Here is a 26,867-nt window from a genome sequence, read left to right on the forward strand (position 1 = left end):
TTAACAGATAATTTGCATCTTGTTTGTCTATAACAAATTGGGTTTGTTTTCTCCAAAACCCTTAGAGCCCATCCAACCAGGTCCATATCAACGTCATCAGTAGTATTTTTATCAGGTCTTCCATTGATGATATCTGCACCTGCAACTCTAGCTAATTCTCATACCTTTATTACTCATTACAAATTGGATCTGGTCTTGAGGGTAAGAGAAGCCTTTGGCTCAGCAGTGCTTAGGAATATCCTTCCTTAGAGTCTTCCTGGGATTCAGGTAGCTGGGGACACTTTCCCAATTGCTGAGGAATAAATGAAAATTGACAGCATCAAATTGAGAAAACATTTCAGAGAAAATAATCACTCATCTGGGTAGATATCCCCAAAATCCATTAACCATGGTTGCTATTTATTTATTGTCCTATCTCCCATCATCTCTTCTAGCCCGAGCAACTCAGCCTTAGCAATATCTTGCAAAATTGTATAACCATCCTCAATCACTGTTCTGTTCTGGCGGGGACGGTTCTGAAGTTCCAACTTATGCATTACTGTTTTTCTAGCAGTCAGTAGAATCTGGGAAAGCATCTCTCTCTGTCTGTCGCCCTTCAGCCATCTCTCATCCCTTGATCAATTAATAAAAAACTATTTAGCTAGAGATCTCCACCTTGACTTCTCCACAAGAGATTTCAGTTGTTGCTCAAAGGATCCTAACTTAGGGAAATCCCAAAATATATGCTTCCATGTACCTATTGCCTCCCCAAGCATCTCCAACAACCACTTGAAACTCCCAGAAACATTAAACATAGTCTCCAGTAGTTATAAAAATCCTTGTGGGGGCATTTCTTCCTGCAAATGCAAATCTTCCTTAAGCTTGTAGAATCCCTAGTGTTATCTAAAACTTTATTAGGGAGATGCAGGGGGACTTCCATCTGTAAAAAAAAACTCCCAGTCCTATCTCAATGTAGTATTAACTCCTTTCCCAGCTTTATCCAGGGCCTCATAAGCCCTACTCACACTTCCTTTTTTCACTGGTGAGCCCTCTCTCCATTTAAGGAAAAGCTGCCCCAGTTTAGACATTTGGACATCTCTTGGTAACGTCCTCAGTCTTCTATTACCACTAAGCAGCACAGCATCTCCTCTAAAACCCCATTCTGTCTTGGCCAAATCCCTTAGAATAAACTCTGCACCAATCATCATGTGTTCCATGTGGTAAAGTTTGTGTGGATCACCAAACCTAAATGATATTGAAAAAGTTGACAACTGTTATAAAAGCTTATATAATTGGCTGTAGAACATCCCTCCAGCCTCTAAAACACTGCATTTTCAATGCCTTATTCAGACCAACCGCAACTCCCCCAAGCATCTTATTCCCCTCTGTCCGGGCTATATCCCGGAATTATACTTCTCTGTTCCCATTTCTGCTGAGAAAGTGATGCTAATATTTTAACCCACCTAAACTCCTCCTGTTTTGCTGAGCATCTGAAAAATAAGCTGCAACCTAATATGCTGTTAAATTAGTGACCTCCTCCAGTGCACCACAACTGACAGGTCTACTTACCTTTTCCAAGCAACTTTTACTTTATCATGTTTCCACGAAAGCAGGCCATTAATCATTTTAAGTGCAGAACAAAGGGCTTATTCAGAGACGGTGGGACTGCCAAAAAGGAACACCCAAATATCTCAAATGCCCTGCCTGGCCCACAAAAGGATACCTTCCTCTTAAGTTTTCTGTAGGAAGATAATCCACCACTAAGGCTTTTGATTTAGTAGCATTTACCTTCTAGCCTGACAGCTGACCAAACTCGTAAAAGTTGAAACATCTTCTCTAGATCACCCTCTAAGTCAGTCAAGTAGACCAAGAGGTCATCTGCATATAATGAAAGTTTTATTTTCTGCTCTCCTAATACCTTTCATTCAAAAATTCCTTAAAGGCACCATTAATGGCTCTAAGTACAGCACAAACAAGAGGGGGGAGTGGGCATCCCTGGCTACTTCCCCTCTTCAAGATATTACCCTAGACAATTCTGGATTTTTTATTTTTCATCTAGTTACTACTCCCTCATATATTGTAGCAAACAAACTACTTTGGAGTACTAAACTCCTCCAACATGCTTAACAAAAAAAAAAACCTCGCCCTTTCAAACAACATCCAGACTAATAACTTGCAATGCTACATCTCCTAGAACAGGCCTCCTAATTAATAATAGTGATACAGCTTAAGGTTTGTCTCCCCAGAATAAATCTGCATTGGTTCATGTACATCAAAAAAGGGCAAACTACTCACAAATGTTCTAGCCAAAATACTTATAAAGAACATAATCTTGATTCAAAAGTAATATTTTCCTATAGGCACTGGGACAAAGCAGATCCTTCACTTCCTTGGGTTGAGGGAGTATCACTGTAATATGTTCCCAACATCTTGGAGTCTGCATTAGCCTTAGAACCTCATTCTCCACCTCCCTCATGCCCAACTGATACAGCTCTGCCAGGATCCCATCTGGACCTGAATAGTTCCCTCTTGATGCCAAATTCAAAGGTGTTACAAGGTCTTCTCTTGCAACTCTCGCAATCAATCCCTCTTCCTGAAAAGGATATAATTTTGGCAAAGCTAGCCGATTCAAAAAGTCCAGCTTGCCACTTCAGAATACAGCTGATAAAAACCTCTGATTACTTCCAAACTTTTGTTGACAGCTTGTTTGATTTCACCTCCATCAAAAATGTAATAGTTATACGTTCCTACAGCCGATCCTGTCTCAGTATTAAAGCCAGTTTTCTCATTGTCTTACCTCAACCCTCCAGCTCTGTTGTCCTCAGCATATGACTCCTAAAGTCAACTTCAGACAGTAGAATCTTCTGAAGTTCCAACATTTCTCTGTCTCCAGAATTACTGAATTATCTGCCTTCCCCCGTCTACCTTGTAACTCCACAACTCAGGGTTGTCAATGTTCCTACACTTCCCCTCCTCTTCCTCCTCACACATTTTTGGTAAAACTTTCCAGGCTCATTTTCCAAGATCCTTTAAAAGCCTCCCACATTCCAAGTAAATCCTCACTCCTGTGACTTAGAGACCCTCCCACCAATCCTCCAAATGTTGAGTATTCCACTCCCTAAACCCTCTCCTACCTAGAAAAGAAGTGTTACATCTCCATTGATTCTACAGTAGCCTATTATCCAACTTAGCCTTTAAAATTAGTGGGACATGATCTCATATCACTATAGGTAGTATCGCAAAATTCTGTACCTGGTAATTGTACTCCCTTGACAACAGTATTCTGGCCTGGAATATCTGCCATAACTAATTGAGTAATAAGTAAACTAACTTCCTCTTCTGGTGTATTCCTTGTTCAGATCAACCAAAAACATACTGTTGCAGTATACCAGGAAATTATTTCCATGTTGGAGAATTCTGTGCAGGCTCTGGTCTGTCTACACATCTCTAATTTTGGACAGTAAATTCTAGTCTTTAGGCCACTATGAGCACACCTTTGTGAAACTCAGTTATTCTCCTTAATATCTCCATAATGTCCAACCAGGACTCAGCTAGCAGAAATCAAACTGAAGTTACTGACAAGTTTATAGCCCCCCCCAACCTAGTATTTATTGCAGCAAACTTTCCATCTGTATAGGTCCCTAGGAAGTTACTAGGCATGATGTCCTGGGGACTATTAACTCATTCTCTTCAATGGAGCTGTTTAGTGTTTGTACCCTAACTCCCAGGTGGGTGTAGCCTGAGCCTTTAAAAAAAATTAAGTTACTGTCTCACAGTTCAAATAAATGCTCATATCTCTAGAACCATAAGTGTTATTAAAAAACTGTAAATGGCAAATTGTTCAGCATAAAATCACCCTTAGTGATTGCATTCATTCATTTCTAAGTCTTCAACTAGATTTTTAAGTCACAATAACCACATCAAATATGAATTTGCAATGTCGTATAAACAGTTTACAATATCCCAGTAACTATTCAAACAATACATGTTTCCAGAAGCATTTTCTTCATTAATCTGTGAGCTTTTATATGAGGCTGAGCTGTTCTAACTGTGTCATTTGATTGTTGAATTATTTTGGAGAAATGTGAAAAATATTACAATACAAATAAATAGAATACAAATAATATCTAATATCTCTTGCAAGCTTTAAGATAAAATTGTCTAACTGAATGTAGCAAGGTTCTGGAATTATTAATTTAGGTATGAACAAGCAATATTTGATGCCTAGAGGCATCAATAGGATGCAACCATAGAAACGCATCTGCAATCAGTTTGAGGAGTTTAACCCAAATTCTCAGTTGCCACAAAGGACTGCCTGGTTAAGTGATTTCCTCAATGTCACACAGTAGGCAAATGAAGGCTGAGGGGACTGAAAACCCTTACTACCAGAAGTGGCTCATTTACAACTCATTTACAACCCTGTGTGCTAAATGCCAGCCAATGTATCCTGTAATCCAGTCTCAACTTTGTACTCCAGGCCTCGTTTCCTAAGAACTGCTACTCCTCTCTTCTTAGTGCTTTGAAATGTGGAAAAAGCTTCAACTATGCATTGACTACATCAAAGTTTTCCCCGACCCAAACTCAATAAGGCATATCTCCTGCAGACAACCTATTTGAGGGGAGGCTTTACCTTTGCACAGCTTATTAACATTCTATAAACACAAAGAAGTAATTAAATCCTATAGTAAATTAAAAAACAGAACACATCCCCCAACCCTGCTATCTGTGAAAGCATCTAATCCTTCTTCTCATTACATGAGTCTTTATTTTGTATAACCTCCTTCAATTTTCCCTGACCCAAGTTTGTTGATCAACTCAAGCCCTTAATTCATCTTCCTAGGGCTTTTAACCCTTCACAAGTTCTGAGCTGCCTCATCAAAGACCAAAACCAGGTCAGGCGTCCCCTTCTTCCCAAGACCTGTAAGTGACAAACCATAATTCTTACTTGACAGCAAGAAAAGTCCTACTTTAACAAAATATTCCACCAAGTGATAAAACTGTACTGAAACTGCAACAATCCCCCAGTTGTGCAACAGATAAATGTACAATAAACTTCCTAGAGAAGAGATAAACATTATTAAAATAAACTAATAACATAACCTAACATATATAATATGAACACCCATCTCTCTGTCTCTCTCTCCCTTTAAAACACATAAGCCACATGTTGTCAACATTAAATTCCAATCTGAGACTTCCTATGTGGCTGCACACTGATTAACAGCATAACTTTAGCTCTCCCAATGTGAAAACACAAACTGAAAAAAGGAGTGCCATTGAAATTTTTTTTTTTTTGTAAAATTCCATTACTGGCTATTAAATACACTGCCTGGATGCCAGCAAAGAAGACATTTGGGAAACCTGAAAGAAAATCAACCAGAAAATGTGAAAAGAAAACACTGTCTAGGGAGGATTCTGCAGCTGTTCAGCAAAAAGCAGTTCAAGCTTCAGCTTTGGTTCAAGAGATGACTTCAAGTAATTTAAATGAAAAATAAATAAAACATACTCAGAGGTGATTAAAATAAATGAAACAGTGAAGGGATATATTCATTTCAAATAACAAAAGGCTGAACAAATAGAAGAAGCTTTAACTAACCATTTAGATAAACTGATAAAACTGCAAAAATCAGAGGATGACATAAACAAAAAGCTGACTAAATATGAGGTATCTCAAGAAGAACTGTCAAAAAAAATTTTTGAGTTAGAGGATAGAGAGTGCTTGAGATTTTCTTCTGTACCAGAGAAACTGGAACAGACACTATTATTTTTATGAAAGCACAGATAAGCAACTGGACCAGTGTTTCACAGCAGAATTTGTTAATTGAAAGGGTACATTGAGTGTATGCTCCAAACTTAGCCATGAGAAAGCAGCCAAGATCTATGTTAGTAAAGATGCAATCATACCAGCAGAAAGAGTTGATCCAGACAGAATAGTGGCAGAAGGACAAAGTATTAAAAATCATAGACAGCAGAGTATTTATGGAAAATTATTGTTCATTGTACACCAGGCAGCAGTGAAGCAAATTTATCCAAGCAATTAGGGAATTTCAAGATATAGGTGTGAGATTCAAGCTGCTGTATCCAGCTGTCTTCAAAGTGTTTCTTCTTGGAGGATCAAATTCATTTTTTATGCAGAACAGACTAAAGAGGAACTTCTGATGGCAAGGTTCATAGAAAGACTTTACCAGTGAAAAGTTTTCCAATGTTTCAAAGGAAAATGCTTAAAATATAGAAAAAACACAAGAGATGACAAGATGAATCAGCAGCATCTTGGACTTGAACCCAAGTCTGGTATTGGGAGATGGAGATGAACAGGGAGAAGAAAATGAATATTTTATTATATTTTATATTATGAAAGGAACATAAATAAATGGAAGACAATAAGGTGTCATCACATTTGTGAATATGGTTATAGATATTAAAATAAAGTAAATAAATATAGGTTTTGCAGTATAACAATAAATAAAATGGCTGGACAAAAGCAAATTCTACTTGGCTGCTGGGGTGGGGATGGGGGTGAGGGTGAGATGTAAAACTACACTGATTATATTATATGTAGAATGAGGATATCCTCTTTTTTATTTTACATGGGTGAATGTCTAAATAACTATGTTTGGCTAAAGCTGTAAACAGGTTCCTTTGTATACATGTAGGCTTTTAAAATAGGACAAAACAAAGAAAGCCATGAAAATGCTAAGCTTTTTTACAATTGCAAACATATTAGCTTGTTTGTTTGTTTTCCCTTGGCAAATGTTCAGTGGTGGTGAGATGTCAGTAGCTGTACATTCTTGTCTTTGTGAAATTTACAAAGACTAATTGCTGAGAAGATTTCCATGAAGACAAGCAATAAATCTTGAGAATTCTGAGTATTCTTTGCTTAGGGAAATGGAATATTTAAAGGTACAATGGTAAGCAGTTCAGTGAAAAAAAAATTAAGTTTGAAATTATTAGAAGTGAATAAGGGGTAGCAGCCTCCCTAGTAGCCTAGCCTTAATACTTGAATGCAGTTAATAAAATAGTGCACAATTTAGCTTTATTTAAAGATAGCCAGTGCACTTTTTCTTAGGGATAAAAGTTAATGTTTTCTGAAAGCATACAAGCTCTTTTATATCTGGGCGGGGAAGAGAGATATGAAATGAACAGAAAGCATTCAGTGTAAGTGAGAGAATAGCATGTAGCATGAGATTTAGCATGGCTACCCTTAATTTTAGGCTAGATAATGCCTGCAGGTGAAGCCATCAATTTGAGATAATTGTTCCCTTCTGGAGGGTAAAACCAGTAGTTTAGTTAGAGTGGGGTGACAAAGGCAACTTCCCCAGGAACAATGCATTGGGGGGCATGATCATCTGGTCCCACTTGCTCTTTTATGCAATGTTGGCTTTTAAAAGTTGGTATTGCATTTGTAGTCAAACCTGAGAACTATAGCACTCTGTGTGTGGTCGACATTGTAGCAACTAGTGGGTCTACTTCACGTTGTCGAAGGCCGACAATATCGAAGCTGATATTGTCTGCACCAGATTAGCGAAAGCAAAAAAAACATCGAACATTTAAACGGAAACCTCCGTAAGGGGAGATTTTCATTTAGTTCAATGTAGTGTGGTCTCGGAGTTGATATATTTAAGTAGGGGGATGCAGCCCCTCACATGGGTGCAGAGGGGATTGCCCCCCTGCTTGCAAAGGTAAGTTTTTATTTATTTTTGTGTTTAGGCATTTTTTTTATCTTTCGATGTTTCAGAATTCGATGATATGATGTCGTTCATATCAGATTCGATATTCTGAAACTTCAATAAGATAATATAGACGCCAACTAGTTGCTATATTGAAGCAAACAGTTTGCTACAGTTTAAAAGTATTTTTAACTAAAACTTGAGTGTTGTAGTGCTTCATGCAGGCAGAATATAAACTGTAGCAACTGTGCCACCTTTGTAGCAAGGAATTTGTTACAGTTTGAACAGAATCATTTTTTAACTAAAATATGCGTACTGTAGCACTCCTTGCAGATAGGGTATACACTGTAACAACTGTTTGCTACATCTGTAGCAAGCAGTTTGCTACAGTTTAAAAAGAAGAAACTATTTTTTTAAACTAAAACATGAGCACTGTAGTGCTCCGTGCAGGCAGGGTATAAACTGTAGCAACTCTTTGCTACAGTTTGAAAGAATAATTTTTTTTAAATAAAATATGTTAAAGAAGGGTTGGAACAGGGCACGCTTTATAGTATTTAAAGAATGTGAGGTAGTATGTTTGTCTGATGATGTTTCTGTAGTACTGGAAATGAAAGCGCTTGCATTTTGGTTCATTAAATTACCGTTTTGTGGCTTTGGAGCAGCATTTCTTTTTTGAAGATGTACATAGTTTTGTGTGTTTGTTCAAAGTTAATAGGGGGTGGAGGTGTTTTGTAATTGGTCTTAGGGTTTTCATTAAAACAAAAAGTCTTGAAAAATGTGACATGGGTTCAAATGGAATTGAGAAGAAAAAGCTGTACAAAAGATCAACCTTCCAAATATTAGTATACACATGTAACACAAAAATTGGAAATACACATTCAGAAAAAATATCATGCATAAGAGGTGGGAACGATTGCTTTTTTATCATGATGGCTATGCTGTCAATATTATCCTGGAACACAAATGGCCTTACAAGTATAAATAAAAAGGAAACAGTACTGAACTATATTAAGGAATGCAGAGCGTAAATAGCAATGCTGCAAGAGACACGATTGGAAAGAAATGAGCATGTGAATTTGACAAGGAGAGAGAATTTCAGAATGGATATTCAGCACAATATCAGGGACACAGGAAAAGGGGAGTAATCATATTAATTGCTAGAGGGGCTCCAATGGTGATAGATGAGGGAGAAATAAAAATGGCAGATTTGTCATAACAAGGGGCTATTGGCAAGGGAGGAGGATTACAATGGCATGTCTTTATATTTCACCGAAAACTGCTGTTATGGAGCTTAAGAAAATTTTGAGAACAATAATTAGCTTTCAGCAGTTAATATTATTTATAAGTGGGGATTAGTGTTCGATTTGCAATAGTGAGGATGCATCAGGGGGACCTAGAAGGGATAATATAACACAAAAGAACAGATTTCTGAAGAAATATATGAAATATTTGGTATGGAAGATGTGAATTCTGTAGTAGGAACCTGGACAGAATTTACATATTATTCCCCAGGGTGCAATAACTGTGCTAGACTAGACAGAAATTATATTTCATATGAACATTGTGCATTTAACTGAAAGCTTCAACACATCCAATAACTATTTCTAATCATGCACCAATAAAAACTAAGATACAAATGCAGGGTAATGAGGTAAAAATAAGACACAGGCACTTTCCCACCTACCTGTTAGAGAAAAATTTAAGGAATGGGTATTGGAAATTGTTGGAGAGTTATTAGGGAAGATAGAAATATCTTCAGATGTTATAGCTAGTGACTGGGATAAAATGAAAATGGAGGTTAAAATAGGGTCAAAATAAAAGAGAAAAAGATATGGTGAAGAAGTAATAGAATTTACTTTGAGGGTATGACAAAGGTTAAAGTATTACAGAATAAAGAGAATCTCACACAACAAGAGGAAGAGCAAATGTTAAAAAGTGCTAAAGAGAAAATAAGGGTGTATCTGGATAATATGTATGTGTTTAGAAAGATTGCAGTTAAGCAACTATTTATTTGATAACTCTGCACAAAAAACTTTTAGCACAATGACTTAGGCAACAAAATGTTGAAAGGGCTGTCACCAAACTTAGGGAACCTTTCACAAGAAGAAGAAAAATAACTAGAGATCCTGTACAGGTTTTAGAGGTGTTCTTGAATTTTTATGAAAATTTGTATAAAGCAGGGAGAAATGTGGAAATAGAAATATTTATGGTAGACTTAATTATGCCACAGTTAGAGGTGGATGAGGCTCAACAACTAACAGTTAGGATAGGAGGCGATGAGATAAAACAGTGATACATAATCAATATTCAGGAAAGTGTCCAGGAACAGACTGTATTCCTGTGGAAGTTTGGCAATTAGGAGGGAAAAAACTGCTAAAGATCTGGAAGATTTTATTTAACATTTAGATTTTAAGCTGGAGGGATAGGTTCCTGACCCAGAGACTCCCCAGACTCTGGAATAGACTGCCCATACATGTCAAGCAGAGCACCTCTTTGGCCCTCTTCAAAAGGAATCTTGATGATTGGATGGGAGAAAGGAAATTCACCCCAGGGATCACGTCAGTCACCCTGCTAGACAGGGATCCAGAGAAGTAAATGGTGTGGGAAGAAATAGCCAGGGAATTGTTATGGCTAGGCTTGTATAGGCCCTAGGGCCGATAGCCTAGTACCAACCTATGAACTGTATTTTAAAAGGAGGGAAAGCAAAACACCATGGAAGAGATATGTGATGGCTGTGTTACCTAAACATGGCAAAGACTCCTCAGACCCAGCTTCATATAGACTCATTTCAATTTTAAACCATGGTTATAGTTTTTATGTCTATACTAGCTAAAAGAATGGCAAAGTTGTCAAAACTGATAGATATAGATGAGTGTGGTTTTGTGCAAGGGAGGCAAACATTTGACAACATTAATAGAACAATGATGATCCAGAAGGAAACAGAATATAAGAAAATCCCTGTGTTCTTAATGGGTCTTGATGCAGATAAAACATTTTACAGAGTAAGCTGGGATTTTATGAGTAGGGAAAAGGAATCATTTGCATTCCCTGATATAACAATAAGGTTAATTAGCAGCGTATATGAAGGATCTGAGGCAAGAATTAAAGTGGGAGGTTTCCTCTCAGATAAGCTGTGTTTGTACTGAAGAACCAGGCAAGGGTGTTCTCCTTCCATGTTGTTTGCTTTATATTTATAGCTATTGGCAAAGAAAATAAGGGACTCAGAAAAACAAGACTGTAATTGGTACAGTTATCAAGAAAAGAGGGCTTTATTTGCAGATAATATCATTTTGTGCCTGATAAATCCAGAAAAGGACATCTCACTCGTGAAACATTTTGAGACAGTTTCAAGTCTTTTGGGAATATAAAATTAATGAAAATAAAAGAAAGGCTATAGCCATAAATTATGTACCCACATATGAATTGGTTCTGCAATACCCACATTTATGGGATGATGATAAAACAAAGTATTTAGGAGTATGGATTAAAAGGCTTCTATTATGGCAGCTGAGGATATGTGAGAAGAGACTAAACAAAATATAAATACAAAAGAAACTGGAAACTCGTATTTATGGACATGGATAGTAAGAAACAGGCAGTGAAAATATTTTAGTCCTTTTAGACTTATATATGGGTCAGGCATACTTTTATCAACACTAGGAGAAATTGTGGACAACAATTAATATACAACTGAAGGAATTTATCTGGGAGGGAAAGAGAGCAAGAGTTTATTTGGGTTAAGTTGATCCTTCTAATAGAACAAGGTGGTTTAGGTTTACCTGATTTGAAGGGATATTTTTGAGCTACACATTTAAAGCTTATATACATAACACAAGCAGAAGATTATAAGTCAAAGTGGAAAGGAATGATGAAGAAGCAGAGGGGAGTTCAAGAAATAGAAAGAAAGAGAGGGTGGCATTTTGGATGTAGATCCTTAAAGAGAGCAACAACAACGCAGAATGTTATATTCATAAAGTACCAGAAAGTATTCTAAGAACTAAGCCAGTACAAGAAATGTGAAAGGAGATTTTGCCAGTAGGGATGACTGCAAGTACAGGTATAGAAAATAGGCCAGATGAGTCTGGAATTTACTGCAGAAACCTAGCAAAGGAACCAAGTTATAACTCAAGCAGGAAAGGTAACAGAGTGGGATGAGGCCAAGAAGACATTTGGATCAATGTCTGCCTTCCCTAGCAGGGAATGATCTCAGAGTACAGGCAAATGGAAAGGGATAGGGGAATCTTAAGTGAAAGACCTGCTTTGGTAGTGTTTTTAGTTGAATCCAGAACAGAAGCAGCTGTTAAAAAGAAGGATAATTAGTAGGACATGTAAAATATTTCATGATTACTATAAGAATCAATCACAAATGTATAGGAAAGATTGGGAGGTGAGACTGGAAAAAGCAATCTGAAGAAAACAATGGAAAGACATATGCACGGCTCCCACGTATGCAGCCAAGTCCAGAAGGTTTAGGATCTTTTCAAATGACCAACAAACAAGAACCAAATATAGGAGATCGCAATGCCAAGAAATCCACATGCATCCAGAAAAGTGTATTCAACTATCAAATCTGTCTCTTGCGCCTCGGACACTATGCCTTTTAAAAGTTAATATGCACACCCACCAAAACACACTTATATACATAAAACTGAGGAACACCAATTAACACAATCAACCAATGATTGGATAAAACTATAACAGCAATTTCCAATTAAAGTCACTATTAAGACCCTTGGGACCAGTGTTACAAATTTAAGAATAAAGACTGCTTCCTTATAAAGCAGTCAATTTTTCAAAGACATACCAGGGATAATTTTAACTTTTTCTGAAATAAAGCCACTTGAGCAGCTACCATCCCCATGATGATACAAATCAAAGTGTACTACCAGGGGACTCTCTGCCCTTTTATTTCTAATGTCCCTCAGATGTTCTTGTAACCTAACCCTAAAAGTTCTCTTTGGTTCCCCCACATAAAACAGATTACAATCACATTTTAAAATATATACAGTCCCTTCTGTATTACAACTAAATATTTCATTAGAGGTAAACAGGATATTATTAATGTAAGAAAAAAACTTGCACAGTATGTTTATAGACTGAACAATGTCCACAAGGTATTAACCCCAAATTGGAGGGCTGCATAACCTGTGACTGTACAGATAACACAAAACGACTATGTACAATCATGTCCTTCACATTTCTCCCTCTTTTAAAGGACATGATAGGTTTATTGGGCAAAGGTTTACAAAGGTCCTTATCCTGTACAAGAAAGTTCCAATAATACATGATAATATCTATTACTCTATCTACAAATAAATTATAAGGTGTCACAAAGAACATTTTTTGAGATGAATTGCCCAAATTCCTATTTATACTTATATTCAACCTAGTGTTATCTCTTCTACAAGGTATAACAACATCACATTGTCCTAAAAATAATCAATCAATAGCTGCTTGAATAAGTTTAATGCCATATTCCCTTTGTTTAAACATTTTACAAGTTTTTAACAATAACAGTGATGACATTTATGATGTTAACAATGATGATGGTGATGCAGGCTCCCTATTGAAATGTCAGCAGCCAAAATACCAAGTTTTGATAAGCCTGGAAAAAAAGACCAAAAGTTACTGAGAGAAGAGAGAATATTGAACATCACTCTTCTACTTTAAACTTCATTTTTGCAGGGTGGGTAAGCCCTTCTGCACCCCAACATCCCCCAAATGTATCCCTACCAAATCTGAGATTGTCATACCTCGGAGAAAAAGGAATATTTCTGGAAATTGCTATCTCATTTTTAATATATGTAAACCCTTTTTATGGCCATTCAATCTTCATGTTTTATGGCTCTAGCTAATGGGTCTCATCATATCAAATACTTCCCTGTTGATACATATGAAGATGATGAATATGCAAAGAAGATGAAGATGAAAAAGATGAAGACAATGAGGAGGATAAATTCTTATTGGAGACAGCGCCCATGACCCTCCTGGACATGGACAGTCAATAAATAGAATCCTGGGAATTGACTAGAGTACCTATGGTATTATATTGGGATGAAATGGCTAGGCTTACAATGACCTCTGGGTTGATAGCCTAGTAATCTTCTATGATATACGATGAAGATAAAGACACAGTCATAATTAATATATGATGCAGATTAAAATGAGAATTATGTGATGATGAAGGGGCAATGAAAATGATGAAGACAATTAAGATGCAATGAAGATAATGTTTATGCACTGCTGATGAAGATGAAGTGACAGTGATAGTTATATTGAAGACAAAGGTGGCATATTATCATCTTCATCACAGCCATCTTCACCACATCTTCATGGTGCCTTCATTGCCAGCATTACCATACTTTTCATCATCTTTATCACATCTTCATATTCGTTTTCATCATGATATTCATCTGCATTGTCATCTTTATTGAATATTCATCTTCATTGTCATTAGTTTTGGATTTATCGCATCTTCATCTTCAGCATTAAGATCATCATGGTCTTCTCTATAACTTCTGCATTGTCATCTTCACTGAATATACATCTTTGTTGTCATTAGTTTCATTTTTATTGCATCTTCATCTTCATCATTAAAGATCATCATTGTCTTCTTTATAACTTCTTCATCATTCGCATCTCATCTCATCTTAATCATCAGCCTCTTCATGCATCTTCATTACACAAATGCATGGATTATTCAAAAGTTTCCATTACAGTACTAATCTTTTCAAAGTACAACACACACAAATGGACTTTACTTTAGGGGTATCACTGAGCTGACATACCTCTAGATCTGATATTTTTAACCCTCATTCATTCCTTACGCATGGGTATCAGTTCCGAGCAAGGAACCGAACTGGCCATTTTCCAAGCTCGTGTCAGCTTCAAACTCTCGAGCTAAACTCTTACCCACAATCCGCCTCTCCTTGTTATCTCAGATTTCGTTTGCCGCATTGCCATTTGGTCATATCAAGCTACTTCTCTTGAGCTAAGTATAGTCAATTGTTGTTTAATAGCTTTACAGATTACTTTTCTGTCAGAAAAGTTCATATTTTATTGTCTTTTACCCTATCACATCTAGCGTTCATAATTTCTTCAGGTTTTTCTGCTTTTTCTTTACCACTTTTACCGCGAGGTATTCTCTCTTTACCATCGTTGGTAATCCTTTTCCCTTTTTCTCTCATACCTTCGGGTACTCTCTTGTACCATTGTTGGTACCTTTTCTATTAATTAATTTGCTGTCATGGCAGATAAGAAAGGTAGTCTGGGGTTTAAGCGGTGTTCTAATTGTGGACACAAACTGCCTACTTCTGATGCACACTCTTTGTGTGTTTATTGTTTGGGAGCTTCCCATTTGTCTGTTGACCCACCCTGTACTATTTGTGAGAACTTTTCTAATAGAACCTTGTTGGAAAGGGAAAACAAGCTGATACGGAAGGGACTTCTAAAATCTCCCTTTTCAGAGGCTGTTTCTGGGTCGGAGGTCTCAATCCCTCCTAGAGCCCATAAGAAAACTATGGATGTTCCTACTAAGGCTAAGTCTTTGCCTTCATCCCCGGCTGGAGACTCCCGCCAACCAAAACCTAAAAAGGCTAAAGTTTCAGCTCCGGAGCTCTCTCAGTCTGCTCCAGTGCTTTTGGTGCCTAGACCTTCGGCTCCATTAGTGATTTCGGCTCCATCTTCTCCTGCAGCCTTCTATATATCGGCAACGAAGGGCTCCTCGGTTTAGACCATTACCACTGTATAGGCACCAACCATTCAGTCGGCACAGACCTTGACTGCTTCGGCTCTGAGATCTTCCTCGGAACCGACGCATTTATTGTTGACTCCAGTTTTGTCGGTTCCAGCTTCGGCACCGATCCCTCTGTCGGTGCAGACCATGACCTCGACACCGATGACCTCTTTGGTACAGACAACAGTAGTCCAGTCTCTATCAGCACCGTTATCCTCAATGCAGTCAGATGAGATAGGCTTCGAGTCTGCCTCTTCTGTAGAAAGGCCTGTTTCTCCCGCAGTCTCCGTGAAGTCCACTAGAAGCTTTTCTGAACATGATGTGTTGCTTCTTGTAGACCAGGTACTCTTGGCTAGAGGTATCCCACCCCTCAGAAACTATCCTTCCTTGGGAGGTGATCACCCATCTCCAAAGACCCCTTCTTATTCTCCTCCTTCATTGCCTTTGAAGTCCATAGATATAGCACAGTCTTCCCCATCTGTGGTTCCCTTTATGGATCTCACTAAGGAACCACAGTTGCCTTCATGGCAGGAAAGTTTTGCTATGACCCAGGATGTCAGTTGTGACACGCATAGTTTGCTGCTCCACAGCCATCCAGGGACTCTGGGTCAGCAGGCTGAGCCACGTAGGGGAGGGGTGACCCCTGTCCTAGACATGCACCCCTCTTCGGGTGGACTAGCCTTCCAACTGATGGAGAAGGCTTTCGCTGCTGCTGGCAATTCTGGACTGTCTATACCTCCATCCTCCTCTGGTACACAGGTTTCACAAGTCGTACCTAGCGGACATCGGGGTGCAGGGGCTGCTGGACGTATTCCCTCAGGAATCCCCTTTTCTGCTGTCTTCTCCAGCTTCTCCCACTGAGGAAGTCCACCGGAAAAGCTCATGTAAGAGGAAGCACATGGACTCCACAGAGGAGTTCCTCACTGAAGACACAGATTTTGATGAGGGGGAAGGATCCCCTCGCTCACTCTCTGAGGTATCCTTTGGTGATATCCTTGAAATCCTGAAACAGAGAGGTGACTGGCAGTCCTCTAATCTGACCTCTGAGGAATCTGTGTTCCTGCAGGCCTTTCACACCTGGCCCACTACCTCCTGGGTTACTCCACCTGCCGATGAATTTGTCCGGCTCATCATGCAGCATGCTTGGAAGGCTCTTGATACTGTCAAAGCTATTCCCCGGAGGCCAGATAAGATCTTGTCCCCTCCTGCTTCGGATCCCCATTGGTCCAAAGGTCTTCCTGTGGATGCTTTAGTGGTGGTGGCCACAACAAAAAAGGATCTGGCAGAAGAAGAAAGCCAGACTGTCCATCCACCTAACAAAGAGTCCCAGGCCCTGGACAGGATAGGGAAGCACACTTTTGCTTCAGCGACCTTTGCTATCAGGTCTCTGAATTATATGGCACAATTTACCAGGCTTCAGAGGGATCTGGTTTCTGAGCTCTCTGAAACCTTGGCTGGTGCCATGTCTGATGAGGTCCGTGACAAAGTGGCCTCTCAGCTGGCCACCATTGAATCTGTATCTAACTCCTCTATGTGACTGATATCTCATGCATCAGAAGGAGCAGCTAGAGCAGCGGGTTCAGTGGCGGTCTTGAGACAACATGCCTGGATGTGCTTGTGCAACTTCATGGAACGCTTTAAGTCTTCCTTTCTTAATGCCCCCATTGAGGCCTCCTCATTGTTTGGGCCCAAAGTTAAAAGCACACTGGCCAGATGTGAACAGGACGGTAAGACCCTTTCTGCTATAGATGTCCGTTATTTTTCCCCTCAACGTGCTTTCTCCTGAAACCAAAAGAGTGGGAAGATATGGTTCAAGAAATCTCAGGGTCCTTCACATGACACACAGGCCGAGTTCTCCCCAGAGGCAGAGGGGGAAACTCACAGGGAAGACGCTCCTTTTGGGGCAGAGGGGGTCCTCATAGCCAGGGTTCCAGGGATTCTTTCCCTGGTCAATCCTACCGCACTCCTGAAGAGCGGCCCAACTCCTTTCCTCTGGAGGTGGTTGGGGGACGTTTCTCCTTGTACCCTTCTGCCTGGCTAACCATCACCACCGATTCTTGGGTACAAAGGATTATAACCAGAGGTTATCATATCCCCTTCGATCTTTGTCCCGTCTTTTCCAAAAATCTTCCCGATGTTCCACCCAGTCAAAGGGAAGAAGCAGCACTAGAGATAGAAAAGCTGCTAAGAAAGAGAGTCATCCAAATAGTCCCTCCTGACCAGATAGGATCCGGATTCTACTCAAGACTATTTTTGGTGCCAAAGAAAACCGAGGACTGGAGACCAATTTTGGATCTCAGTGTATTGAACATGTTTGTGAGAGTACAAAAATTCCGGATGGTCACAATACAGTCTATCCTCCCGCTTTTGGAAAAAGATGATTGGATGTGCTCTATAGATCTTCAAGATGTGTAATACCACATAAAATGCACAAAAGCAGTCCGGACAAGCACCGTAAAGCCCAAAAAAATGTTAAAGTCCTTATTGTGAAGGCTGTTTGCAGTACAAGCTGCAACACTGAAATTGAAATCCACTTGCACGTATAAAGCCACACTGAAGTCAGAAAAAAACTTGAACCTTAACGCACTTTATTATTAAAACAAGCATTATTAAAACAACCACAGCGAAAACGCTTGTTTTAATAATAAAGTGCGTTAAGGTTCAAGTTTTTTTCCGACTTCAGTGTGGCTTTATACGTGCAAGTGGATTTCAATTTCAGTGTTGCAGCTTGTACTGCAAACAGCCTTCACAATAAGGACTTTAACATTTTTTGGGGGCTTTACTGTGCTTGTCCGGACTGCTTTTGTGCATTTTACTGGTTTCCGTTTGTTTGCTTTAATACCACATAAAGGTGGACAGGCCATCAAGAAGATTTCTGCGCTTCCATGCGGGAGCCAGTCACTACCAGTTCAGAGTACTGCCCTTCAGACTCTCTACAGCCCCCAGAGTGTTCACAAAGTACATGGCAGTCATCACAGCTCACTTGCAACTTCAAGGATTCCAGGTGTTTCCATACCTAGATGGATGGCTCATTTCCTCCCCCAACAGACATCTACTGGAAAAAGCTCTGGCATACTCTCTCCTTGCTGTTCAAAGGCTAGGCATAACCATAAACTGGCAAAAATCCAATCTCACCCCATTTCAGTCAACAGAATTCATAGGGGTTATCTTGGACACAAAAAACTGCAGAGCTGCTATTCCAGAGCACAGAATTCTAAGGATAAAGCAACAACTAATTCCAATCCTTTCAAAGGAAAAATCCATGGCTCACTCGGTTCTACAGCTGTTGGGTTCAATGGCAGCCTCCATCACCATTGTTCCCCTGGCCAGGTTTCACATGAGGCTTCTACAATGGCTACTGCTCACTCAATGATATCCTTTACAGCATCCTCTTTCAGCCATGATTCGAGTAACCCACAGGTGCAAACAGGGTTTAAATTGGTGGATGATACACAATCTCTCACAATGGTCTCGACCCTTCTCCCCCCAGCAACCCAAGGCCACAGTGACCACGGACGTCTCCCTGATGGGGTGGGGGGGCTATGTCAGGGACAGACAGTCCAAGGCACTTGATCCAAACTGGAGGCCCATCTGCATATAAATATTCTAGAGCTGAGGGCGGTGCTTCTGGCATTGCAAGCATTCCATCCCCTGCTGCCATCTGGGACAATTGTGATTCAATCAGACAACATGGCAGTGGTCTGGTACATCAACAAGCAAGGTGGAACCAAATCTTACCCCCTTTGTCGAGAGGCCATGAGGATATGGCAATGGTCAATGGCTGCCAACCATTTTCTTCTTGCAACGCACATTCCCGGGAGTTTAACATGATAGCAGACAGACTCAGCAGGTGTATTCTTCAACCTCATGAGTGGTCCCTGAATCCCTTCATAGCGGTGGAGATCTTCCACTGCTGGGGCCGTCCTTGCTGCGACCTCTTTGCATCCCCAACCAACTACAAATGCAGCAACTACTTCGCCCTGATTTCCCCTCCGGGACAGTCACCCAGGGATGCTCTAGTCCACAATTGGCCCTCGGGTCTTCTTTAAGCATTTCCACCCTTTCCCCTCTTTCCCCAGTTTCTGAAGAAAACCCGTCGGTTGAAGAGCAAGGTGATCCTCATAGCACCATATTGGCCTCGACAGATTTGGTTCCCCTTCCTTTGGCCTCACCTACTAGATCGACCATGGATTCTCCATCCAACCCCAGAGTTGATCTCACACCCACAGAACCTGATTCATCCCAACCTGAACAGCCTGAAGCTCACAGCTTGGCTACTCCAATTCCCTTGATTGCCAGGCAGAATGATCTTTCTTTACCAGTACGTGATATTCTCATTGCTTCTCATAAGTCTTCCACTAGAATTACTTATCTGAGCAAGTGGAAAAGATTTACCTGTTGGCTGAAAGATAAACAAGTAGACCCCTTTTCAGCACCAGTGTCGATAATACTAGACTATCTGGCCGACCTGTTTCAATTGGGTCTATTGGCCTCTGCCATTAGAGTTCATTTGGCTGCAATTTCTAATTTTCATGAGGGTGTCCAAGATTCTTCTCTTATGTCTCATAAATTGTGCAAGACCTTCATAAAAGGTGTGAATCATCTGAAGCCACCTTTTAGAGAACCTATTCAACCATGGGATTTATCATTACTTCTACAAGCTCTGACAATGTCACCTTTTGAACCAGCCTCTTCTTGCGACCTCAAGTATTTGTCATGGAAAACCTTGTTTTTGGTCGCTATTACTTCTGCCAGATGTATTTCTGAACTTCAAGCTTTATGTATCAAGAGTCCATACTTGATTTTTCATAGAGATAGAGTGTCTCTGAAAACTAATCTGTCATTTCTGCCTAAAGTGATCTCTGAAATGTCCATTAATCAAGCCATTGAATTGCCAGTTTTCTTTCCCAATCATTCAAACAGAGGAGAGTATTGCCTACATACCCTAGATATCCACAGGCAAATCCATTTTTACATAAACAGGACTAAACCCTTTTGTAAATCTGACCAATTATTTTTGGCCTTTTCTGGACCTAGATTAGGATTTGCTGTTGCTAAGGTCACGTTAACTAGATGGTTGAAGGACTGTGTGACCTTTATTTATACACAATGTAATATCTTGTTGCCTACTGCCATGAAAGCTCATTCTACAAGGTCGGTGGCAACTTCTGCTGCCTTCCATGCCAGAGCTTCTTTACATGACATCTGTGCAGCTGCAACTTGGGCTACACCTCATCCCTTCATCAATCATTACAAATTGAGTTTGGCCTCCAGGGGAAGAGCATCTTTCGGTTCTATGGTGCTCAGGAATGTCCTTCCATGAGAGCCTCCCAGGAATAGAGGTAGCTGGGGACTCTGTCCCATACATAAGGAATTAACAAGGATTAACATTATCAGATAAAGTTATGTCTTACCATAACATTCCATCTGTATTGTTGATCCTCGTTCAGTCATTATGACCCTCCCTCCTTCCCCCTCCTGTGGTTTCTAGTGGATCTCACCATCCGGTTCTCTTAGGTTATTTGACCAGAGGTAGCCTCTACCTTCTTTGACTTGCAAACTCAATCTGAGGTAACAGGGAGAGGGGGATTGTGGGTAAGAGTTTAGCTCGAGAGTTTGAAGCTGACACGAGCTTGGAAAATGGCCGGCTCAGTTCCGAGCTCAGAACCAATATCCATGCATAATGACTGAACGAGGATCAACAATACAGATGGAACATTATGGTAAGACATAACTTCTTTTTTTCTTCCTAAAAGAGATCATCCCATGGTAGTCAACTATTAACTGCATCATTATGTATGTTTTATTTCATTGTATGTCCAGAACTAAACACTTTATTAGGAGACTTATTCTGTTCCATTTTACTTTTTACTTGAATATAATTGCCTTTAGTTACAGTAGAGAGCCGATTATCCAAATGTCACTTATCCAAAATGTCAGTTATCCGAACCAGCCTTCCAAAGGTTATAAACATTATACGTATTCGCTTGAGCATGTTTTTTTGAGCTTGTAGCTAGCTCATTTGTGAAAAATATTCTTTATTGACCACTGAAATTTCTGAATGATTGAAAAGTGTATTCCTGCATGCAGAAAAAAACAAGATTTTAGAAGTTTTATATCTGGTTCAGTTATAAGTTTGATTATCCAAATTACCATAGGTCCCAAATAGTTTGGTTAATTGACTCTCTACTGCATGTATTAATTTATTGTCTGACTTAGTGAGTGAGTGAGTGAGTGAGTGAGTGAGTGAGTGAGTGAGTGAGTGAGTGAGTGATTAACTGATTGATTGTCTTGCACTCTGAGTTTGTATCAGCTTATGAAGTGCAATGCTGCTGCTGAAGATCAGATGAAGATTAATTTTTATTTATTTGTTTGTATTTGGTTACCAGGAAGGTTTGACTGGGTCAGGCAAGACCCTTTTGAGTTGAGGATCTGGGGGGAAAAAAGCCCCAAAAACATATTTAGTGAGAGGAAAACATACAGAGATTATAGAAGACCATTTGTATAGTGGTTACAGATTCAGCATACACTAGATATCTAGATAAATGTGGGAAGCAGCAAATGTTAAAGAAGAAAAAAGTAAACAAAAAGGGGAGGTAAGGAACTGCGGTAGGGGAAGTAGTTAGGATACAGCAGTTCTAGAAGACTGGGAAAAGGAAGAAATGGGGAAAGAACAAGAGTGAAATGGTGACAGAGATCTATACTAAAATGTGCAGAAATCTAGAGGACTGAGTATAAAACTGGGTGAGGATGGATTGCATTATTAATCTACATACTCCAGGTTACAGAAAAGAAAAGGTTAAGGATTCACATTGACACTTATAAAAAGAGAGAAGAGACATTACGTGGTGTGAGATAAGAACATTGCAGGGGGAACAACTGATTAAAAAGGAGAGAGAGCAGGGCAGACCTTAGAGGTAAGGAGAGGAGTGTGGAGACTTTTCTTGAAACTGTTTTGAGTTTGAGGCTTTCTGAGGGCAGATGGCAACTGGTTCCAGAGTCTGGCCACAGGTCATGAGTACAAGGCTTCACCATGTGCATTTGAGGCCTTGTCCTGGTAGGCAAGGTATTTGTCTTTAGAACCATGTTCTCCTGTGAGACAGAGCCACTTCATTAATGAGATTAAGGAAGGGCATTTGGATGGTTAGTTGATGCAGAACACAGTGGGCTGCCTTTGGGCATATTGTAGATAGCTGGAAAATTCCATCCAGTTGTTTTTAGGTAGAGCAATGCAGTGTTGAGTTCTGCTAGGCAGACTGAAGGCAAATGTTGCCATTTTGTTGTAGAATTGCTCTAGTCTTTGTTGCTCAGTAGTATTAAGATTACTGTAGATTGGGACAGCATAGAGTAGGAAGTAAGCAGAGGTGTAGTTGGCTCATGTATTTCCTGAAGCCATTCCTCAATATTGCACACCTCACCATTATTGAAGAGCAACAAAAAAAAAAAAAAAGGTCTGTGATGTGGTAGCTAGTAGCTCCTGAAATGAAACACCCAGCCAACCAGGTCATGTTTTTGTCCCATCACTGCCCCTCCTCAGCCAAGGGGTGAAAAACATTCCAGTATCGGGTACCTGGGGCTCCTGAAAACAGTAACCAGTCAGGTCCCCTTTCTGTGCCTTTGACACTCCTTCCTCAGATTTTAATGTAAAAAAGAAAATCTTTTTTTTTCTTTTAAACTAAAGCAAACTGCTTACTATAAATGTAGCAAGTAGTTGCTACAGTTTATACCCTGACTGCACAGACTGCTACAGGGTTCACGTTTTAGTTTTAAAAATACTGCAGCAAACTGCTTGGTACAATGTAGCAAGCAGTTTCTACAGTTTATACCTCACATAGAACACTACAATGCTCAGGTTTTATATATAAAAGAAAACAACAAACCTTTTTTTTTCCTTTTAGACTGTAGCAAACGTTACAGTTTAGTCCACACACGGAGTGCTACTGCTCTCAGGTATGACTGCAAATGCAATACTGGCTTTTAAAAGCCATTATGTACTAAAGAGCAATAGGGACTGGATGGACAATTGCACCACCTAAAACTTTGCACAGTTGCCCCCTTTGCCCAGTCCTTCCTATGATACTGGAGGTAAGCTATGTCTTTTAGCCTTACTGGTTTGTTCTGAGAGATGTTTGAGGCTGTATAAAGTACCTAAGTTTTTGATGATTTTTTTATGATGAAAGCAACTCAAACAAACCACCGACGGGATTAACTTCCCTGCAACTCCAAATGCTAATATTAAAACAAGAAATGTCCACATGCAGGTGAAGACGAAGGCTGCAAATTTTCAAATACAGTCAATAACCACAAAAATCCAAAATCCACACTACGATAGTAATCCAAGTTCAAGACCACTTCAGTGTAAAACAAACCTTTTATTCAATGCTAGCACAGTAAGCGCTTTCACCTTCACGGCTTTATCAAACTACAAAGTGCATAGTCAGTTAGAACCATTTAAATACAGTTAGATCAAACCCCATAGGTTCCTACAAATACTATTCAATATGACATCATTACTAATCAATAGCCTTAAAAACTTTAAAATTTTTTGGATTTTCGTGGTTATTGACTGTATTTGAAAATTTGCAGCCTTCGTCTTCACCTGCATGTGGACATTTCCTATTTTGTTATGATGATGAAGCTGCAGTGAGGATGACTGTGATAATAAACATGGTGTACATGATGTTAACAATAATGATAATGATGACCCCTACCCAGTATAAACTGTTGTCCCTACAGCTGCATCATCAAAAGGTGGCAACAGATGATATGCAATCAAGAAGTTATTGGACAGCTATATAGCAAGGGATAAATGCAAACAGTAATTTTGTAAATGTATTCCTCCATTGAAGTAACTACAGTAAAAACTAAATAATATTCATCATATCAATTACTCCTGCAGTAACCTTCACTATATGGGTTATATCCTGCCATGCATACATCAGCTAGACAGCTTACAAAGCTTCAAGGCACCTTCCATGTGCCCAAAATATCAGACAGCTTGAGCTGAGCTGACTAAAAGACAAGTTTGTGCATGAAAATGTTCAGAGTTGTACTGCTGCCGAAGAGTACACTCCTCTAATGCTTTTGAGGATCAATGGTCAGCTTATTGTGTGCCTTTGCTGGACAAATAAGTTCCTTTTGGGGGGGAAACGTCCATTAAATATTTTTAATGATATTTTCTTCTTCAGGAAAGTTAGGAGTTTGTTTTAATGGACTGTCGTGAGACTGGACTGAATTTTTAAATGGGAGCTCTCTCTCTCTTTTTTCCTGTTAGTTTAATAGCTGTGGAGAATGTATGTTTGTTGTACTTTGTAAGGCAGGTAAATTGTTTTGAAATGCTTTTTACTGTGTTTGTCTGTGAAACGTGAATTTTAAAGACTTTTTTGTTTGTTTTACTAGCTTTTGCAGCTTAATTTCCCTGGGAAGGAGGCACCATTTTTGACTATTCCATGGAATAATATGTCACTCCCATGGTCTCTCTGTCTTCCAGTCACAAAAAGAAAAAGTTAAGCAAACAGGTTTTGCCACCACAGCAGGCTAATGATTTGCCTCAGCTGTAGGTGGGTGACTCTGCTATGGCCATTAGTTGAACCTCAGACTACTCATCTTTTAGCCTGGATCCCTCTGGTGCACCTACAGCCACTATGACCGTGGGGTCAGCCACGTCCTCTGCAACATTTGAGATCCCCTCAGTGGGTAAGGGGGAGCCACTGTTGTTGATTCAGGGAGAGGGAATAGGGAAGGAGTCCCCGTTTTGTCAGAGTACTGAGCCTAACCCTGGGGAAGCTGCTTGTGCCATTACAAACACTGTTTATTCTATTTTTCCTGTCAAAAATACGTAGAAAACTAAACATGTATCTACTTCTCCTCAAATTTCTTTAGATAGGAGTAGTTTACTTGATCTGGCTCAGGGTCTAACTCAGACTACTGATCCTTCTTGTAAATTAGTTTCTAGAAAAAAAGAGAGAGGGATTCCTCTTTTCCTGAAACGATTCAGGATTCTGAATCTGAATAGGAAAATGCAGGGACTGATACAGGGCATTTCCTCATATTTCTGATTCAGATGCAGAAAAAAAGCTCAGTTTCTGATTCTCCATGTGGGGGCTTCTCTTTCTCTGAAACTATTGCAATTTATGTGCCAGAGTTTTCTGTGAGACTACATTGAGGTTTATCAGTCCCTCAGAAAATACTAGAAGTTGTTACAGAAGGATTTTCCAGACCCATACCCATTCCTCCTGTTCTGTCAGATTTAGAGGATATGTGTTTGTTACTGCCTGCAATTTTCCTGACAGACAGCCAGCTGCCCCTAAAAGGCAGACACAATGTATAAAGTTCCACAGTCATTTAAGTTTTTTTTAATATACACTTGATTCAAGAATATTTTGCTTATGACATCAGATAAACATAGTAAACAATAACTAATATAAACGACCTGAAAATATGAAACTAAAGAAATTGAAACTATATACATTATTTGCAAGTTTTTATACACTCTTCCCAAACCTGACCCACCAGTTATAGCTTTAGTTAATCTTTCTGCTGCTAAACACTTAGTTAATTCCAATCCTACTATTTCTGATAAGGATGGGAAGATTACTTATAAATATGGGGAAAAAGTGTATGCTTCTGCATCTTTGATTTTCAGAATTGTGAATTGTCAAGCTCATATGTTAAAGATTTGTCCTAATTGCCAATTTTGTGAGGATAAATCTGCTTTAAATAATGTATTTTCATCTGTTCTTCAGAGAGTCATTACCTTTTGCATACTGTGTGTCTACGACTCTGTTCGTACTTTTTCAAGGGTCAGGGCTACTGGTAGTGTTTTGAGGAGGTCTGCATTTGTTGCATTCTCAGAACCTCCCAGATGACGTTAAAAATTAGATATTACATTCTCCTGTGGATTGAGATTTGGTCTTTGGTCCATCTGTTTCAGAGGTAATAAAAAGTGTGATGAAAGGGATAAGCTGATACAGGGAATCTCTAATATTTTTAGCTGCCCTTTTCTAAACTTTCCATGGAATTACTCTTCATCCAGTTTTGACAAGAAAACAAAATAAACAGTCTCAACAAATTCAGGTAAACAGATGTTTAAGTAGAAATGGCAAAGGAGTTCCAAGAAGAATTCTGGAAAATCCCAAAACCAAGGACAGACCAGTAAATAAGAATGAATTATTTAAGAGACTTTGTTCACCCTACCACCCTGGCAGTCAATTGTTTCTTCCAGAATGTCTGAATCTCTACTTTTCTCTTTGGCAACAGATAGGTTCTGACAAATGGGTTTGAAGATCATTCATCAAGGTTACATATTACAGTGGGAGAAAATTCCTCCTTTCCAAGTAGTAATTCCTCATCCTCCAGACCAGACTCTTTTGTTTCCTTTTGTCCTCCATCATATGCTGTATCAGGGAATGATAGAATCAGTTCCCCTTCCCAGGTGGGAAAGGGGGTTTATTCAGAATAGGAAGCTTTAAGTGCCAACAAAATGC

The sequence above is a fragment of the Protopterus annectens genome, chromosome 16.part0, assembly GCF_019279795.1.
Source record: "Protopterus annectens isolate FY-2018-M chromosome 16.part0, PAN1.0, whole genome shotgun sequence".
Lineage (NCBI taxonomy): Eukaryota > Metazoa > Chordata > Ceratodontiformes > Protopteridae > Protopterus > Protopterus annectens.